This window comes from Malaya genurostris, chromosome 3, assembly GCF_030247185.1.
Source record: "Malaya genurostris strain Urasoe2022 chromosome 3, Malgen_1.1, whole genome shotgun sequence".
In the NCBI taxonomy this organism is placed as follows: domain Eukaryota; kingdom Metazoa; phylum Arthropoda; class Insecta; order Diptera; family Culicidae; genus Malaya; species Malaya genurostris.
In genome coordinates, this window is record NC_080572.1 from 203,846,915 (window position 1) to 203,868,592 (window position 21,678).

At 35.2% G+C, this 21,678-nt stretch overlaps 1 protein-coding gene across 4 annotated transcripts in view; it reads left to right on the forward strand.

The window, feature by feature from the left end:
• Positions 1 to 21,678, forward strand: part of LOC131439344 (sodium- and chloride-dependent neutral and basic amino acid transporter B(0+)) — a 280,501-nt gene that overhangs the window by 17,374 nt on the left and 241,449 nt on the right. The gene's annotated exons all lie outside the window — the stretch shown is intronic.

Here is a 21,678-nt window from a genome sequence, read left to right on the forward strand (position 1 = left end):
GTTCGACAATGACACAAGACACGAGTCACGGGTGATCTGTCAAAAACACGCTTTATTTATTTATTTATTCCGTCAAGCAAATGTAGACTACATCTTAATGGTTTACAATGCAATATTCCAAAATAGGTCTGACATATGAACTATAGAATAATTTATTTGTTTTTTTTTTAAATAATTTTTTTATTCAGGCCTTTTCGCGTACAAGTTTTACGTGGCCGATTGGATTTTTGTTACATAAGAATAAGAGGATCGAGGGTCAATTTGTCCGTGACTTATCTCATTGCTTCATCGTCGGTGTTGTGTTTCCGTTTTCCTTGTCGATCGTAGTCTTGGGCTCGTTGAGAGTTGCCATAGTTGCGCCTTGTTGTACATTGGTTGCAGTTGCTGGTTGGTTGGAGGGTAAGTTGTTAACTGCAGCTAGTGTACTTTGTTCTAATGGAGATACTGATGTTTTCGTTGAAGGGGATGCTTAATTGTTGTTGGTGGCTGTCACAGGTGTACTGGGGTTGCTTGGGGTTGGTGTAAAGGAAGCACCGTTGTCCTTTGGCGTGAACAGCTTTTTGGCAATATTGACATGTGGCCATCTGATTGTCATAGGTAACAAGTGATTTGCACGAGATTCTTGTATCCTGACCGAAAGTTACATAAGAAGGTATAGGCCTCTTCAAGCGCATGCGTAACAAACGTACGCCATTTAGAATACCGGGGAAAAATTCTTCCACTTTTCTTTCCGATAGAGTGAATCTTTCCGTATTGGGACATAGTTTTGCGAATATAAGGATCAATTACGCTTAAGGGAAGATCATGCACACGCACTTCCATAGCACTGTCTTCCATATATGTATACTGGAATGTTGTACTTAATGTTTTCGTGCTCCACATAGTGCACATTGTTATTGTCTTTAGCGAATTGAATTGCATCCAACTTTTCATAAAACTGGATGTAAACAACATTATTTGTCTTATTGCATTGAAGTGAATGTACACGCTTAAAGTCAAGATGCATTTGCTCCTTAAGCAAACCTTCAAGTTCTCGTATCGAAGTTCGAATTTCGCACCGCCTAAAGTCAACAATAATTGTACCTATTCTTTCGAGATCGCTCTATTGTTCACTACACAATACTGTATTTGGTTTCTTCCGTCCCAAACGTAAGCGGTTTTGTTTTTTCGACTGACTTGGATGAGATGTGAAAGCGAACTGATAGAATAATTTAGTTGTGTATGGGCCCTGGAAGTTATGACTGAAGCGCCTCATAAAATCCAGTATACTATTTACTTGTTTCATTTATATTTTATTATTAGCGACTTTAGCCGTTTCTGGTCATTTGCCGCATGCTATTTACTGTGCTGTGTGCTTGGAGTCTGAAATTTTGCCTAAATCTCGTGCAATTTTACATTTCTCCCTAACCTTATTTCCTAGATGTATGTCTATAGAAGTTATTAGTTATTTAATTACATTTTTCCACATTGCGCTTGAGTAGACTTTTGCTGCACCAAATATGAAATAGTTTGATTTTGAAGTAGACAGAGCCGAAAATATGTACTTCCCCCGAGATGTGATGTGATGTGATGTGAAGTGAAGCCACCATCAGTTCAAGGACTTGCCAGTGGATGCGGGTAGACTTACAGTAGCCCCGATATGACTCATCCATTCACCTTCTTACTATAGCTGTTACCGAAAAGCGAACAAAAAGGGTTGGGCGGATAAGTAAGTAGAGTCACTTACTCGTATTTCGCGGGAATAAAAGATGCTCTTCCAACCATAATATCCAGTGCATGGATGAAGCATATCGCTATACATGTTTGAACCCGCCTGATGGTTTGTTTGAGAAGGGCGCGTCAGACTCATTTTAAACCTTCAGAAGGAAACAAGTTTTCTTCAAGTGAATTGGGCTGGCTATCCACAATCCCTCGTCCAGTCATCAATTCGTCCGATGCCCTGATGCTCCCTCCCCTTTACGCCCCCGTGATAAATGTTTTATATTGATAAATACAATGAAACATAGTGTAATGAAATAATTATAACATAAAATGATATAATAGATTACAAAATACAATGTCATACAATATAATATAATATATTATAAAACAATATATAAAATAACAGTTTATGTAAAGTGTCAGTTATGCTCTTCTATCTTCGCAATACTGCAGGAAGTAGAATATTTCACTTCTAATAACAATAATAATATCCACATCTATAAAAATAATATATGTTATTATTATTGATGACGAAATAATAATAATAACAATAAATATAATAATGAAAATAATAATGAAGAACAATATAATATGGTACAATGAAATATATAATATATAATAGAAAGAATAAAATGATATGTTGCGATACGCTATGATATTATATTACTTGAATTAATATGTCATTTCTCATCCTCTCATTCTGCCATCAACGCATTCCCTCGACCAATTGTCACCACAGACACACGTGTAGGCATGAAACAGGAACCAGTGAGGACCAAGCTCACCTTGTGATGACCTTGATAGTTAGTTAAAAGATTACTTTAAAAATGATAACTTATAAGGAAAACAAATTTATATTTTGCGCAGAGGTACGTAGTACTACTCATAATAAACCCTATAATATAATATAATACAACATAATGCAGTATAATACCATACAACATAGTATATAACAACATAAAATAGTGTAAGACGATAATATATGAAACAATATCCTATTAGACAATATAACAGTTAATGTCGCAGTGTAAGTTACGCTCTTCTAATAATAATAATAATAATAAAAAATAATAATAATAATAATACATGATGTAATAAACAACAGAATTATATGTTGTAATACACTATGACAAACATTGCACTTTAGGATGGGCTTCTACCTACAAGCCATTTCGCACCCTCTCATTCTGCTACTAACGCAGAAGGCGATAGCACCCAGTCGACGCCATTCTATTGACCAAATGTCATCATAGACGCTCGGGGAGGCATGAGATAGGCACTTGTGAGGACTTAGTTATCTCACCATTTGAGGACCAATATGTACTTCCCCCGAGATTGATACATATTCAAATTCATTATATATAGGAGTAATAATTTCTTCATAAGTAAAGCAAGAGTTAATGACTATGAGGAATCCCCAAATAGCAAAAATTGTTCTTGTATTGTATATCTTAACTATTGAGCAATTCCAGGAATGAGTAGACGTATAAGTGACATATTCAAAATAAGTTTTGAACCGATGGAGAGGTCAATGCGACTCACGAATGATTTTTAAAAAGGGCGTATGTATTTTTGCGTTTCACATTTTGATTTTTTTTCTCAATAATTACAAAATAATCTGAAAAAGTTAAATAAAAAAAAGCATGGTTTTAGTTTTGTTTTGATAATTTTTATTTTAAAGCTGTTATTAAAACCTACAGATTGATAGCTATCACATCCGTGCCTTTTGATAAATGAAGAAGTTACAGCTACAACAGTATACGGGTTTCGTTGTAATTCGGAAACCGTTCATCGTACAAAAATGGCGTCCAGGAAGAAGTTGTAGGAAATCAATAGGGCATTCCAAAATAATATACACTGAAAACAAAATTTGATTTTTTTTCTCACTAATTTCAAAATGAACCAAAAAAATTAAATTAAAAAAAAATAAAATAATTATATCTAGCAAGCAAATAAACTATTGATGGAAATATAAAATATGGTGTTATAATTAAATATCCAAGTATCTCAAGAACAGCTACTTTCAGAAGAAAGGAAATCATGAACAAATTTATTGGCTTTAACCTGTAGAATAAAATTCTACTGTTTAAATGATTATCGTTCAACGAGAACTTGAAATTTCGAATATATCTGTAAATTGTTTTATCTGTAACTTCTTCATTTTCCAAAAGGCACGGATGAGATTGCCATCAATCTGTAGGTTTAAATAAGAGCTTTAAAATAAAAATTATCAAAAAAAATCGAAATTCTGATTTATTTTAATTTAATTTTTTTAGTTCATTTTGAAATTACTGAGAAAAAAAACAATTTTTTTAGTGTATATATTTTTTAGAGTGCCCTATTGATTCCCTACAACTTGTTCCTGAACGCCATTTTTGTACAATTAACGGTTTCCGAGTTATAATGATTTGAAAAAGGCAATTTTTGTGAAATGCAAAAATACATACGCCCTTTTTAAAAATCAGTCATGAGTCGGATTGACCTCTCAATCGGTTCAAAACTTATGGTTTTGGTATGCAGCCATGTGCAAAGTTTCATCTAAACCGGAAAAGGTCGAGTCTGATGATTTGCTAAGCAATTCTGGAATTGCTCAATCCCCGCAACGATTGTATGATTGAAAAGGCGCACTTTGCTTGTATGATGTGCAACAAGTTTCTCGTTTTATATGTTTTACATCAGCAATATTTGTTAACAGAGAAAAGGATATGAAACTGTCAAATGAACATATCGTACAGTCAGTTTATAGAACCGATCTGAAACATAATCCTTTCAGGTTTTTGAGTTCGTTTCACAAGCAGTAATATGAATGATTTTCATCTTTGTTACAAAAACACGTGAAATCATTTGTCTAACATATCCAACAAAAATAACCGTTCTGTAGCAATTATGAATCATGCCCATTTTAACAAGTTCTAATTGCTACTTGAGTCCACGTCTAGATTTTTTCTGGCAAAGAGATAAATTTCGCCCATGCCGTTCATCCCACCTACTTTCAGTTTCTTTGGCTTCCATTGCTTGGATCCATCCTGTAGTCTTTTTGACTTTTTCCACTTTGCTAATTTTTAATATTTGTGGTTCTAAGTTTCCGAAGAAAAAAGCTCTCTTAATACTTAATAAAACGTTAAAAAGTAATACAGTCAGCGTTTTCGAACACAAAAATCCAGTTTTGTTCCATCTACATATTTTTCCTAGAAAGTATAGACTATTCTACCCAATATATATAAAAATTTAAAAATCGGTTTAGTTGTTTGAAAGTTTTGTAAAACATTGAAAAAAACAACAAAATAAAACAATACCTGTCCAACATTTGTTGATGAAGAACGATTTTACCAAATGTAAATAAGTAAATTGCGGATCTTACAAAAAAATAGCTGATCGGATGACAATGTTGCGAATTGCGACAATTTTAAAGAGGTTTTGTATCGGATTGATTCATTAAACACAATACTTTTCGGACTTTGAGACACAATGCAGATGACTCGCATTTTAACTATATTCGCTAGAACAACCTTTGGGAAACATATCCTAATACTGAACATTTTAGAAGTTGATCTGAGCTGTGCACAGCAGTGACAGGATCAAGAAATTCACCATGTATCCCTATTTCGTTTGGCGTCGGGAGAGTGAGTAGGTAGAAATTCAAACGTAACATCTTCATTCTCTACCGCCTTGATGATTTGATTTGCTCAGATCCATCAAGCACTGTTTAGATGATGTGTCATTCTGATTCTGATGGTAGTTAATGTGGGTACAATGATTTTGCATTTTGTCTAGCCAATTAATGTAATAGCGTTCGTCATTGTTGGGTGTTTCACGCACAACTCGAAATATGTCAGTTATTGACTTATTTCTTTCCGTGTCATTAAAGTGAACCCTCTGATAGCGTGTCTAATTTCAAGACTAGGTATGAGTATCAGTAGAATGAGAATGTTTGCTAGTTCGGCTATTAAAAACTCGTCAAAAAATAACAAAAAATCCAAACTTTTGTGTGTAGTTGGTCTTTTACGGTTTCGTTATTTTGTTCATTGAGGTGTATAATATTATTTAATATAATTTAATTTAATTTTTATCTGTATGGTTACTATACGGGAGAAATGACAGTTGAATCAAATAACAATAAATGAAAATTTGCGAAAAAAATTCAAATTTGCCGGTTTTTGCAACCATGCTTGATAGTAGGAGTACCGGTCTCTATTTCATATCTCAGTTTACTTTATAATTTTAGAGTCGAAGATAATTTCAGTATATAATAAATTAAATTTGCGTAACACACTTTTACCATTTTTCTAAGTTTCTGAAATATTTCTAATGAGCATATTGAATTGATCGCCAAAATATTGAACAAATTGTGAGTGTCGAAATAGCAATGGGTTTGCACACAATGTTTTTAAATTGATTTAATTCCCAGTTGATATAACTCCCAGCAAATCACTTTATCCGCCACAAAACTCGGAATTTTCGTAATGGTATTATTGTTAACGTTTCATCTAAATGACGCATGCTGCTTCTGAAACTGTATGAATTCAGATTTTCAACGCATATTAGGAAATGTAAATCACTGGAATAAAAATCAACTTACGCCATCTGGGAGAAAAAGGCACGAACTTATCTATGCACTCACTACTTATTTATTTATTGTCACGATTTAGAGTCACCGCGCTCTTGTAATCGACAGTCAGGCTCGTTTTTCAGTTCAATGCACGGTTGTAGACTACACTTTCAGCTTGCTTGCGACATCTCGCTTAAATCAGTTGGTCAGTTCAGTCTTTAGATTTCTTCCCGATTCAGCCTCCCATACTGTAGATGTTCTCCGAACACTTCGCTACGACGGAGACAGCAGATTTGGCTACAATCAGAAATTTCGCCAACGTGGCGTGCGGAGTAGCTTGGGTTTTCGCGATGCAAGAGCAAAACTTATTGACATCTTGCTCGTCTTGCTTCAAAACTATTCTACCTATTAGATTAGTAAATGTCAAAAGTAAACAGTAGGCATGATGCCGCACACACGTTTTTTAAATGAGACGTGCTAGGTAGAAAATCGACTTCGTTGACTCCAGTACGTTTCGAGTGTAGAGGCAGGATGCTAGATGCTGACTAACACAGAGTTGATCTTTTGTGCTTCTTTGTGAACGAAAAAAATGCTTCTCAAGTCTCTCTCCCGTGTAAATTTCTTCGTTGATTGTTTCAGAAGAGATGAAAGAAACACCTTTTTCACCACATCTGCAAATCGCCTTCCAGATCAGTAGCTTTTTTGTAAATTTCAACAACTTATTTTGTCGAACATCCTCCAGAACGTCAAACGTTTAAGGGGCTTTTGAGCACTATCGCTTTACGAAAATAGAGATGATCCCAAAATATTGGCACCCTTATATAGATATAACATAGAAAAGTTTGGAATAAGAATGCTTGAAATTTGAAATTTTATAGCCAGAAGTTTTTTTTTGCAATGCGCAGAACTAGTAATTTTAAAATAATCTTTTTTCCTCATAATCTGGACTCGATCGAATGCTCTAAATTTAACAAATCTTTTTTTCTGGAATTTTTCAAAAAGTGACAGTTTTGTTTATCTGGTTTTCTAAAAAAATAACTTAGGCATAATTCCATGGTTTTGGGTTTTAGAGTATTGTCGAACGATTTGTAAATGTGTAATACGTAAGCTATCTAATTTAGAGTTTCCTCCAGTAGTAGTCCATTGATAGATAATTTTAGTTTCCATCCGCTCCGTTGTAAGCATATGTGTATACTTGTCACAACTCGTAATTGATTCGTTTTCAATATTCTTCGACTTTAGGCCTGGGCTAAATATATAGATATAATAATAATAGTAATTCTTCGACTTAAATTTCCACTCAGAATATTGAACACCGAATATTTTTGAATGCTACTCTTATGATGACGACTGAGATACGATCATATTCTTATTATTGTCCACGGCATCTTAGAGTTAGTAAGTTAGTGGGCCTTGATAAATGTAAACCTACAAGTTCAAATAGTTATAAAACCTGCTTTGAAAGTTTCGTACTTATCTGTGTCGTAAACTTAATGACGGTTAGGCATTTTGACCTACATATTTATTTATTTATTTATTTTGTTAAATTTTGTCCATCTGACCAACATGGTTAATGGAACTGTCTAATTCTAAAAACGAACAAACAACATGAATAAATATATAGTGATCAAGTAATAAAATTAAAATCACGGACGGACTGATAGTAAACACCGACGGAAGCTATTAGAAGTGCGATTGAAGTCGAAGTGCTCGGAGACCTCGTTGAAGTGACGAATTGCTAGAGAGCATATAATAAGTTCAGCGAAAAAACTATTCCATTCAAATGTTGATTATAGAAACAAATAACATATGGATCAATAAGTCCCGAGACTAAAGCAGAGATGGCGCTCGTAGTAAACCAGTAACCACGTCTTTCTAGAGTACTAACCTTTGCTTGAAACGGGTCAAAATTTTAAGTCGATCCGATCAGAAACAGCTGAGAATCGAGGTTGGAGTAAAGTCGTTTTGTAGTTTGTTAAAAAAATGGAAAAAACCGAGTTTCGTGTTTTGATAAAACATTGTTTTTAATGGGTAAAAACACCGTGCAAGCGAAACAATGGATTGAAAAATGTTATCCGGACTCTTGTCCATCAAAAACAACAATTTGTCGGTGGTTCGCCGAGTTTAAACGTAGTCGTACCGACACAAATGACGCGGAATGCTCGGGTGGACCTGTGGAAGCCGTTACACCGGAAAATGTGAGTGAAGTGACAAAAATTATAATGAAATATCGTAAAGTGAAGCTCCGTGAGATTGCTGAGATGACACAGATATCATATGGAAGTGTATTTACCCTAAAAGGTGATTATGTTGATGAATAAAAAAAAATTGCAAAAAAATGTTGTTTCCATCGTTAGTCTCGGGACTTATTGATCCATGTGTTACTTTGTTTGAATTAAGGCTTGCTGATTTATCTCTCATGCACTAAATAAAAGCAAAACCTGTGCTCCTGTTACTGGTAAATGCAGGTCAAGTATAATTGGGAGAATTTTGTTAATTTTGAAATTTGATATTATACTTCATTTCGACTGTGGTGATAATCGTGGAAACTGGAAACTGTCTGAGTCTTATAATACAAACGAATGCTGTTTACTGTCCGACGTTTCGGCTTTTGGTGTAGACCTTCTTCAAGGAAAATAAAGTTTATCGTTTATAGTAAAAATGTCGATGTCTGGCGCTACCTTTTCCGGTCAATTTTAGAACATGCTTTAGGATATATTGACTGCATAACAAATATCCACTGAAATTTTTTTATTCTTTCTGCCCCACTACCGTAAAGTGTACACGCAGCAACCGAACACCGGTAACAGACATTTGTACCTGCACCGGTGTTCTGGTTTCTTCAACACGATTGGATCCACGTGCTCATGTGTGTTGGGTTCCGATGAATTTGGTCATGTTTTGAAAACGGTGTATGTTTTCGTTCTTCCGTACACGTTATACCAAATTGAACAAAGCACGCTGTGCGCTTCGTTCACGAAGGTGGTATTTCTTTAAATAAATATATATTGAAATATGAGGTAAAATTAAATTATTAAGATTTAAATTGGGTGTTCAGCCACAAGTGGTGACTTTGCAGCCCTATTATATACATGATTTGGTTATTACCATGAAGACATCATTTGCTTCCGCATTTCAATGATTTTTGTGTAGGGAAAATTTTAAACCTACTTGTATTGTGTAATAGTGAACAGGAACTTATATACTAACTTACTAACTAATGCAGAGAGCGAACCGATTCAATTGAAGATTGCATCGATTTTGGTCGGAATTTGCTTATAATATTATGTGACATTACATCTAATGGTTCTATATTTGTGAGTCTGTGTAACTCATTTGTACTAAAGCGAAGGCGGTGGTATTTTTTCTTCCATACCACCACGTACCGATGCGTAGCGGTTTTGCATCGTCATTTTGAATGACGGTTTGAAAGTTTGACACTCATGGTCCTATAATTTTGGAACCGAAAGTCGGATCTGGATGGAATTGCACAGTTTTTTTGTAAGATTATGAGATTTTTTTTAGTTTTTGATTATAGAGGTTTTTTTTTTTTTTTTGTTTCAATTATAGAGGCTTTAACATCTTAGGTCATTCGCCTCTTCGGACCAGAAAATCTTTCTGACCCTATGTGCGGGGTTGGGAATCGAACCCAGGCGGGCTGCGTGAAAGGCACCGACTATCCCATCACGCTATACCCGTCCCCATTATAGAGGTTTTAACCTTAAGGTCATTCACCTCTTCGGGCCAGAAAAACAGGGGTTGGGAATCGAACCCAGATGAACTGCGTGAAAGGCATCGACTTACCCAACACGCTACACCCGTCCCCTATAGCTTCAATTTGAATCAAGATTTACGCAAATCGGTTTAACCGTTGCTGTGAAATGGAAGTGAGTTCCATTTTATTTATTATTAATTTATTATTTTAATATTCACACGATACGAGATCTACATGATAATGGGTGGAGAAAACCCATTAATTTTCAAACGGGCTCAGAAACCATCATCTTTTAAAAGAACAACAAAAAATAAATTATCACAAAACAAAATATTTCTTCACTATTATCGGTGCTTTCGGAACCGGAAACCGGGAACTAGTAATCCCAAAGTAGGTTTTTATATTCACCAACTAACAAGATCTCATTTAGGGGTTAGCCAAATTTTGTGCTAGGGCACATAACCGTTTTTATTATTTTTACGTTTCGTCTTTGACTCATCAGTGCAGTGCAGTTTAAATTGAACTGCTTAGTGCTAAACTCGGCAGTTCAATTCGAACCGCTAAGCAGACGTAAAGTTTCTGCTATTTACAGAACACTTTTTGTTTTGCAATGAAGTGCAATGTCTTTTCTGACGTGCCGAACGAAAACGTATTTTCGACTATATCTGGCCGATGCAGGTAAAAACGGTTATGTGTCCTAGCACAAAATTTGGCTAACCCCTAAATAACCAAACCTGCATCGGCCAGATATAGTCGAAAACACGTTTTCGTTCGGCACGTCAGAAAAGACATTGCACTTCATTGCAAAACAAAAAGTGTTCTGTAAATAGCAGAAACTTTACGTCTGCTTAGCGGTTCAAATTGAACTGCCGAGCTTAGCACTAAGCAGATTTGAACTGCTCTGCACTGATAAGTCAAAGATGAAACGTAAAAATAACAAGATCTGCCAACTGGAAGAAAATTATCAGTTTATGAAATTGAAAATTTTTCACTGATAATCGATGTGGAAATTTCCGAAAAAATGAATGCGCTTTGCTCATACATTTGCACATATCACCTTGTAACTCCGAACCCGAAAGTCGGATAAAAATGAAATTTAATAGCAGGCTTTGAGATCATATGACCTTAAAATTTTGCAAATCGGTTCAGCAATCTCTGAGCAAAATAACTGACTACTTTTCCCTTTTTTTGGTGAATATCACTCTTTAATTCCGGAAATGGATGTGACCAGAAACCTTTCATTTGAATCTGAGTTTGTGAAAACCGGTTCAGCTATCTCTGATATCGTTTTTCATTGAGAACACTCGTGGAGTGTTTTGCTCGATTCGTGCACTTTTCGTGCAGTCGGGCAATCAAAACAGGTGCACTGTGTTTCATTGATTTGCACCGCACGAAAAAAATGCACTTTCGGGGCAATTCGCGGGCAACTATTTTGCACCCGTTTTCTTTTCAGAGCAGCAAGCGTGCAAACCAAACTTTACAAAACCGTTTCATTGATCAACTGTCAGGGCAAAACACTTGCACCGAGCGAGTGGAATCAATGAAAAACGACATGAGAAAATTGAGTGACATTATTCGTCACTTACACACATACAGACATTTGCTCACTTCGTCGAGCTGAACCGAATGGTATATGACATTCAGCTCTCCGGGCTTCGGTTGAAAAGTCGGTTTTCACAGTGATTGCATAGCCTTTCTATCTGAGAAAGACAAAAATACTAATTACATTCTTCATCGTCTGACTCTCGTCAAACCAGCTCGGAACCATCAATGTTTGATAAACTCGTCTTATATTCCCAGAAACGAATGAATCATAACATAATGATAGGCTAGTTTTTTTTCTGTTTCAAAAGACCAAACGAAAGTGAAAGTGAATTAGGTTCTTGTAATATTCATTCAGGTTTGAAGTTTACACCGCTTCCAAGTTATATATCTTCTTATTACGTGTAACCTATTTTCGAATGGCTTCATCTTGTGCATTCCGTTCACTTCTAAGAGGATCAAGTAAATTCTGTTTAAATGGAAAAAAATAACATCGATCAAACAACCCTCGTTCGCCTAACCAGCACGGAATTTTGTTTCACGCCCATCAGCCTACGGTGAGACAATTCTCAGTAAGGATGCTCGAAAATCTACAAAATTATTATTGGGAAAGATCAGCTTTATTCGGACAGTAAAACTTCTGGGAGGCACTTGAAAAATTGCTTCCATTAGAGAAAAATGGCCTTCTCAGACTCGGAGTGGCAGTATTTATGAGGTTAATTTTCATCAGATTTAAGTGGAAAAATAATAATGTTTTGTATTATCATGGCGCTTTTTGATCAAGAGTTGTTACGTTCATGTTCCATGTTTCAATTTTGGCTAACCCTAAGGGTCCCTGAGCTCTGCCTGTGAGCCCCCCTAAGTATCATACCGGCAGTCTAGTCTCAGCTACAGACAGTTTATCGTGACCTTCAAGGTATCGAGAGAAAAAAAATGAAAGATCAAAAACTGCCCTTCAGGCGGTAAGAGAAACATCTTCCTATTATCTTCTGATTCATTGATTTTCAAATACTGGTAATTACGAATGGATTAGAAAATTAGCGCCTTGGGTCGTGACGTCTAATAAAGATGCTAATGCCTGCTGATGATCACACCGCTGCTACTCTCGGATGCACCGCTGAGGTGAAACTCCCAAACTGATCCAGTTCCGTCATAAGTAGGTTATTTACTGCACCGTGCAGGCTTCGGCGCATTCGAAGGGCGATAATGCTAGCGTGACCGAGAAAAAAAACAGTCCATTGAAGCAGCAACGAAGGGAAAAATAGTTTTCTGTTTCGGTAGTTCGGCCGTCAACCTGTATGATATTTCCGATTCTTCTTTCCGACTGCATATTGCAGCCGTGCAATGGTGGCTTTTTATTGAAGTTAACCTAAACAAACAAGGAAAACAAGAGTTTCTTTAACTTCATCAAAACTCAAAAACTAAACGCACGAAAAATCAGAGACCTAATTTCCAGTAATGTATACCGAAGAGTAGGACAATCCTTTAGTTTATAAACATTTCCAATTAAGGCGAAAGCTCGGAATGTTTCGAATTTAGACATATAACTATAGCTATGTGAAAGCCAAAGAAACAGTAAAACTGGATACTTTCGACAAAGGCAGCATAGCATAGTTTTGGAAGACGTAAACTAAAGGAGGAACAAGAATAATAAAGGAGAAGATCAGTAGATGTTTATGCTGTTACTTCCACAAGGTAGAATGAAATGGAATAGAATAAGAACTTAAAGCAGTGAATTTATAACCAACCGCTGGACTCGGGGAGTGCATGAAATGCACCATCAACGGTCGGATTTCCTAAAACTCGGAATAAATATCCGCTTCTCCAGGAAAACAACCGGAGGCCTGGTTATATTTTGTTGCATTCATCGAACAGAATGGTGCAAGCGGTACAATACATACATACATACATTATCCATTCGGTTCTCTTGCGTTGGCATATCCTTTGCGTTGGCCAGCAGCCGTACAAGCAATGTATCAAACGATGGCGGAATCAATTTCGCTTCAGGTGTTCGAGTGTGCTGTGCTTTTCTGTTATGTTTGTTCCTCGCACCGAGCGTTTGAATTATGACCCTTCAGTGACATGTTTGTTATGCGGCAAAGCCAAGGAAGAATAACATTTATGTTGGTACGTATGATTCAATTCAGATGCGATCGTGCATGGTTGAATAGAACAATTTATCACTTTTTTAGCATAGGTAGGTGTGAGTGATCGGGGAATTGACTGTTGTGAGGAAGGCCACATTTTAAATTGAAATCGGCGTCAGCGATTTATGCCTTATCACAATCACCGGGTTGTTCTGCTGATCCGCTAATCATTTTTGGAATTGTCATTTCTGCTCAACATCATATGTCATCTTATATCGTCCTTTTCAAATCAATCGAGTTGCATTGAATTTTATCCAGAACGAAGTTACGAGCTTTTGAAAGCAGTTGGCTAGAAAACACCTTCATTCAAGGTAATCATTCTTCTGCCTCACTGCATTGAAATTCGAACATAAATCACGATGCAAACGACAGTTGAGTATAAAAAGTTGGCAAACAGCTTCGATTTGTAGAGCTTGATGATTTATGTCCTTTCAAAATCACATTAGATACAGAGGTTTTTTGTAGCGAGATTCGAAAGCAGTACCAAAAGGATCCAAAAAGAAAATTTAGATATTCCCCAACTTTGATTCGAATTGAAGGCTATCCAGTCTTTTACTGGCACTAATCGATGCAATCTTCAATTGATTCACTCTCTGTTTTAGTTAGTAAGTTAGTACATAAGTTCCTTTTCCTCCTTACAGAATACAAGTAGGTTTACAATTTTCCCTACACAAAAATCACAGAATCACGGAAGCAAATTATGTCTTCATGGTAATAACCAAATCATGTATATAATAGGGCTGCAAAGTCACCACTTGTGGCTGAACACCTAATTCAAATCTCAATAATTTAATTTTAACTCATATTCCAATAAATATTTGAAAAAGGGCGTTACGTTAAAAGATTGTTCAACCTAACCCTTTTTGCCTTTCTCTATATAAAGGTATTAGAATTGCTGGAAAATCCGACTTTCAAGCGGAGCCTCCGAGATCCATAGTGTTATATTATTCGACTCAGCTCGACGAGATCGGAAAAAGTCTGTGTGTAAAAGCACTTTCACAATATTTCAGCTTGACTAACTTAGCGAATGTCTGTGTGTGTGTGTGTGTGTGTGTGTGTGTGTGTGTGTGTGTGTGTGTGTGTGTGTGTGTGTGTGTGTGTGTGTGTGTGTGTGTGTGTGTGTGTGTGTGTGTGTGTGTGTGTGTGTGTGTGTGTGTGTGTGTGTGTGTGTGTGTGTGTGTGTGTGTGTGTGTGTGTGTGTGTGTGTGTGTGTGTGTGTGTGTGTGTGTGTGTATGTATGTGCGTATGTATGTTACAAAAATATGCACTAATTTTTCTCAGAGATGGCTGGACCGATTTTCACAAACTAAGATTCAAATAAAAGGTATTATGGTCTCATAGCCTGCTATTGAATTTCATTTGTATCCGGCTTCCGGCTCCGGAGCTATATGGTAATATGTGAAAATTTGAGAAAAAGTTTGCACTCAATTTTCTCTGAAATAGCTCAACCGATTTTCGCGAACTAAAATTCAAATGAAAGGTCTTATAGTTTCTTGTGAAACATTCTATCCGGATTCTTGTGAAACATTCTATCCGGATCCGACTTCCGATTCCGGAACTAAAGCGTGATAAGTCAAAAATTACCAATTTCATTAATATTTTTTCACGAACAATGATCAAAAACAGGTAAAAATCCCATAAAACTGTCTGATAAATTTTTCGAGTTTGCAGAGCTTGTTAGTTTGTGGGCAAAACAAACTTAATTCGACACTACTGGTCCCGCCTTTTCCAGTTCCGGAGGCACCGAAAGTGGTGAAGAAAAACTTCAAAAATAAAATTCATTTCGATTTCTCTGCGATGCTTGAACCGATTTCACAAATCTTATTTTGAATTAAAGCTCATATTATCTTTGAAGCTACTGTGAAATTTCATCCGGATCCAACTTCCGGTTCCGTAGTTACAGGGCGATGAGTGCTTTCAAATTGGCATATAGAATGACAATACAATACCGTGTAACGTGGAAGAAGAAAACACAAAACGAACGATGCGTGCTTTGTTCTATTTCGTAAACGCTATAGAAAAAACGAAACGATTACGGATATCTGCTACTAGTGTGTGATATTAGTTAAAGAAGGTGTCAATGAAGTTTATTTGAAAACAATATGCAATTTTCACAGCCGGTAGTGCAGTACTACCGTGCCGGTGGTGTAGTGATATCAACAACAACAATAATAATTATAATAAAAATAATAATAATAATAATAATAATAATAATAATAATAATAATAATAATAATAATAATAATAATAATAATAATAATAATAATAATAATAATAATAATAATAATAATAATAATAATAATAATAATAATAATAATAATAATAATAATAATAATAATAATAATAATAATAATAATAATAATAATAATAATAATAATAATAATAATAATAATAATAATAATAATAATAATAATAATAATAATAATAATAATAATAATAATAATAATAATAATAATAATAATAATAATAATAATAATAATAATAATAATAATAATAATAATAATAATAATAATAATAATAATAATAATAATAATAATAATAATAATAATAATAATAATAATAATAATAATAATAATAATAATAATAATAATAATAATAATAATAATAATAATAATAATAATAATAATAATAATAATAATAATAATAATAATAATAATAATAATAATAATAATAATAATAATAATAATAATAATAATAATAATAATAATAATAATAATAATAATAATAATAATAATAATAATAATAATAATAATAATAATAATAATAATAATAATAATAATAATAATAATAATAATAATAATAATAATAATAATAATAATAATAATAATAATAATAATAATAATAATAATAATAATAATAATAATAATAATAATAATAATAATAATAATAATAATAATAATAATAATAATAATAATAATAATAATAATAATAATAATAATAATAATAATAATAATAATAATAATAATAATAATAATAATAATAATAATAATAATAATAATAATAATAATAATAATAATAATAATAATAATAATAATAATAATAATAATAATAATAATAATAATAATAATAATAATAATAATAATAATAATAATAATAATAATAATAATAATAATAATAATAATAATAATAATAATAATAATAATAATAATAATAATAATAATAATAATAATAATAATAATAATAATAATAATAGTAGCAATAATGATAATAACAATTCTACTACATGTTTTATGCTGCTGATTCATGCTGTTTAGCTTGACTTACATATGCAGAAGTACAAATACGCAGGTTCGTTTCATTTGTTAAATTTCGTTTAATTGGTTTAATCAAAATAGAGCATGTAAGTCTAGGTTTAACTAGGTTCAAAACTGGTAGGTTGTAGGTCATATTGGTTGCTGGCAAACGAATTAGCTTCGGCTGTTCCGGTCATCTGAATCCAGTTTCGAAAGAATTTGAAATGGTGATTTAAAACTGCAAATCACCAAACTTGCTTCGAGATGGCCAAATCGACTTTCACAAACTTATATGTTGAAAGGAAAAATCTTATATTTGTTGTGGATACTATTTCCGGAACTATAGGGTAAACTGGATTTGTAGAGTTTGTGGTATTAGGTTCGAACAAATTTTTCTATTTCTATTCAATTAACAGTTGTTTTTTCGAATTTCAAGGTAATATTTATGATGTAATGAGTAATATGAGAAAGACATCATTACAACACTAGGTGGATTAAAACAGGTTTTTACCTTTTTTTATATATATAAAAAAATAGGTATAGAATTCGCTCAAACTTTCGATTTTTTTCCGAGGCCCGGAGGGCCGAATGACATGTACCAATCGATTCAGCTCGACGAACTGAGCAAATGTCTGTGTGTGTGTGTATGTGTGTGTGTCTGTATGTGTGTTGTCAGGAATCAGGAATCAGAACAAATTGGCTCAAATGCACGTTCCCTTTGATATTTGGAGATTTGTGCCTTGCCATCAATTTGTTTTTAGCATCATTTTCCCGATATATAAGAGGGAAGGATTGAAAGGAAATGGTAAGGGTTGGACTAGGAGGATGGGAAAAATTGACGATACAAAAACACATAAAAGCAGAAGTAAATTCTGCACCCCTAAGGGATGCTGAACAATCTGCTGAGGATCACATTCAGTGGAAGCAGAAGGAAATTCTGAACCTCTACGAGGTCCCGAACAGTCTGCTGTTAATAAAACCTCCAACCCCCGAGAGGATTTAGAGATCTTACAAAAGCGACACCATTCTGCACTCCCGGAAGAATGCAGAACGACTCGCAGTATGTACGAGCAGAAGTAAATTCGGTACCCCCCAGAGGATGCCAAACAATCTGCCAAACCCTATTTAAGGTGAATACAGAAGGGATTCATTCACTCCAGGAAGAACGATGAACCCTTCTGACTATAGCTCCTTACCACATTGGGTGAGAAACGAGAGAATATCCTTCAATTTTAGCTCCGCATACACAGACTCAACCATGTATGGAGAACCAAAAACCCGGATACGTAGCTGCGTCAATGCGGGACAGTTACATATCAGATGATATGAAGTACCATAATCGCATTCACACAAATCACACGAATAATACTAAGCACGTTGAATAGTAGCCATGTGATAATTGAGTTTGCAATGTCCAGTCAGAGCTCTGACCAGAACACTTCAATGATACTTGGAGAAATGCAGTAGACACTTTGACATTTTCAGATCTAAATCTGGTAGAAATGCTTTTGTCTGAGCGCAAGTTTGCAAGCTGCGCCAGTAGCTGGCATGTTTGGATGCAGCCCAAGAACGTATCTTGTGCTTTATCCAACTAGTTGAAAGTGGTAAAGCTGGTTCAGGACCAACGAAATCATTCGTTGCACCAGCTCTAGCCAACTCATCAGCCCTTTCATTTCCAGTAATACCAGAATGGCCGGGTACCCATAAGAAGTAAACAGCATTTGAAATGCTGAGGTCTTCAATTTGAGTTCGACATGCGATCACTAGATTCGACCGTGAGTCATTCGAACTGAGTGCTTTTAAGGCTGCCTGACTGTCGGAACAAAAATAAATACGTTTACCACAGATCCTCTGCTGAAGTGCCGAATGTACTCCACACAGAATTGCGTAGATTTCTGCTTGGAACACAGTACAGTATCTACCAAGTGAATGAGACTGCTCCAGCCTATTTCACGACAGTAGATACCAGCACCAGCACGACCATTCAACAGAGAACCGTCCGTAAAACAAACTATGTGTTCATCAAGTTGTCGTTCCAGACAACCAGACAATCATTCCTAACGAAGAGGATAGCTCACATTGAATGTTTTAAAAGGAAAACTGCATGTGAGAGTTAGGTCACTAGGAGCGAGTAAATACTCATCCCACGGAACCATTTGAGACCACAAGCGAGTGTGACTGGTAGCATATTCTAATGGGTTACTGTTCCAAAGCCCTGTAACCTTAAGACGGTATGCACAAGATAATGCTTCTTGTTTTAGGAACACATGTAGTGGTTTAATGCACAGTAGCGCCTCTAGAGCAGCAGTAGGAGTTGTCGTGAATGCTCCTGTCATCGCCATTAGGACCATCCTTTGGAGATGATTTAGCTTTGACTGAACTGTCGCGACTTCTCCTTTCTGCCACCATACAAGACATCCATATGCTAAAATTGGTCTAACGATAGTTGTGTAGATCCAATGAATATATCTGGGTTTGAGTCCCCATGATTTTCCAAAAGCTCGTCTGCATTGGCCGAAAGCCATGCAAGCTCTTTTAATCCTGAAATCAATGTGAGCAGACCAATTCAGTTTTGAGTCAAGAATAACCCCGACGTATTTAACTTGATCGACCACAGTGACCTCTGAACCAAAGAACTGCAACGGACGAGCTCCTGTAATTATCCTACGATGAGTGAAAAGCACCATTGATGTTTTGCCCGGATTTACAGATAATCCAAACCTGACAACACCATTGTTCAACAGATCGCAGGGCTTGCTGCATTAAATCAAAGAGAGTGTTAATGCTTATACCGGTCATCAATACATATATGATAATCGTCGGCAAAACCATAAGTCGGAAATCCAAGGTTATTAAGTTTCCTTAACAAACTATCAGCGACTAGGTTCCATAAAAGTGGGGATAGTACACCACCTTGAGGACACCCACAGACACTCAGCTTTCTAATCTCTGGCCTGCCGAAGCGATGATCAAAGAAATTGATTGCTAAGCATTGCGTGTATCCAGTAAGGGAAAAACCCAAGATATTCCGTTCACGACTGCAATGTTTAACCTCCTGCAGCCATTCAGCCATCGGCACGGAAATACACCTTGACTTAGGAGTTCCTATTTTTGTGGCCTTTTACGACATGGAATAGGAAACCAGTGGATCAATTCTTGGTAAAAAATAATTCCGCCGGATGCCACACGGCTTACCTGTTTGGTGGACTTATACCACCGGTACAGGTGGACCGTAGCGTTATTCTTAGCCAGTTGGGAAACCGCTACCGACACTACACGGCTATCTAGGCTGCTCAGAGAGGGAAGTTAACATTGATGGTCAACTTCCATGGATGGCCGAGCAGCCGGTGTGTGTCTGTATGTGTGTTGTCAACTAAGAGGTCGAGATCTCAGAAATGGCTGGACCGATTTTGATCAAACTAGTCGCAAATGAAAGGTCTCCCCGTCACCCAAAACGCTATTGAATGGTTTTGAGATCGGATATTTACTTTTTGAGTTATACGAAGTTTTATGTCAAAATTTTCAGTTTTTTGACAGTATCTGTCACAATTGACCTTGAAAACAGAATATGTTTTCAGACTTTGATTCCGCACGATAATACCTATCCAACAAGCCATAGATTGTTAAAATCAGTCCATTTTTAACGGAGATATCGAAATTCTTGTGTAAACGACTTTTCCCCGTATTCCAGCAGTAGAAGTTTTGAGCGCTGTTTGGCAAAGAAATGCTTGGGAACAACATAAAACACGATTTTTTATACTGTCACATACATTTGGTTTTAAGTACCCAAAAGACTGTGTACAACATGATATTTTGCTTCGGACCGATTTTAGCACGGTTCGTTTTTGGCAACATAATCGTTCGAATATGACATATGTAAACCAGACGAATTTTCGAGTTGAAAGCAATTCCATAATTATATTGATTTAAACGACTTACAGAAATAAATGCTGGAAGAAAATAACAGCCATATACCATTCGAATCAGTTCGTCGAGATCAGCAAATCCGTGTGTGACCAATAATTTCACTCAATTTTCTTCGGAGACGACTCAACCGTGTTCTACAAACTCAGATTCATATGAAAAATCGTATACTCTCAAACAAGACTCCTGAATTATGTTTGGTTCCGCCCTCTGGTTCCGGAACTACAGGATGATATGTGAAACGAAATTAAAACTGCGTAACTCATTTTACTCGTAGATGGCTGAACCGATCTAAGATTCAAATAAAATCCAAGAATCATCTAAGATTCAAATGAAAAGTTTTAAGATTCTATAAAACATCTTGCTTTTCAGTTAGATCCAACTTCCGGTTTAGAGAGATACATGGTGATTAGTATAAAAATGTCTATTTCAATAAAATTAATCAGATTTATCGGGTTAGCAGATTTGTATAGTCGATAACCAAAAAAACTTATTTCATTTTTGCTTGTACTCAGTTTTCGATTCGGAAGGTATTCAAAAATTTAATTTGCGCTAAGATTTCTCAAAGATGTCTGCACTGATTTTTAAACATTTTAAATCAAATGTAAACTACATAGCTATTCAGATAAATTTGTCTGAATTCGGCTACACCGAATTTTGAATTCCGGTTCCAGTATCGAATCGTTTCTCAAAGCTCAATCGTTTTCTAAAAAAAAGCCAAATCGAATTTCAGAAACAAAAGTTCAAATTAAAATAAATCCAATTTTATCCAATTCTGACTTCCGATTCTGGAATTGTAGGATGATGAATTTTTAAAATTCAAGGCGATATAGAAGATAACAATCCCGAAAATATTCAAAGTTGGACT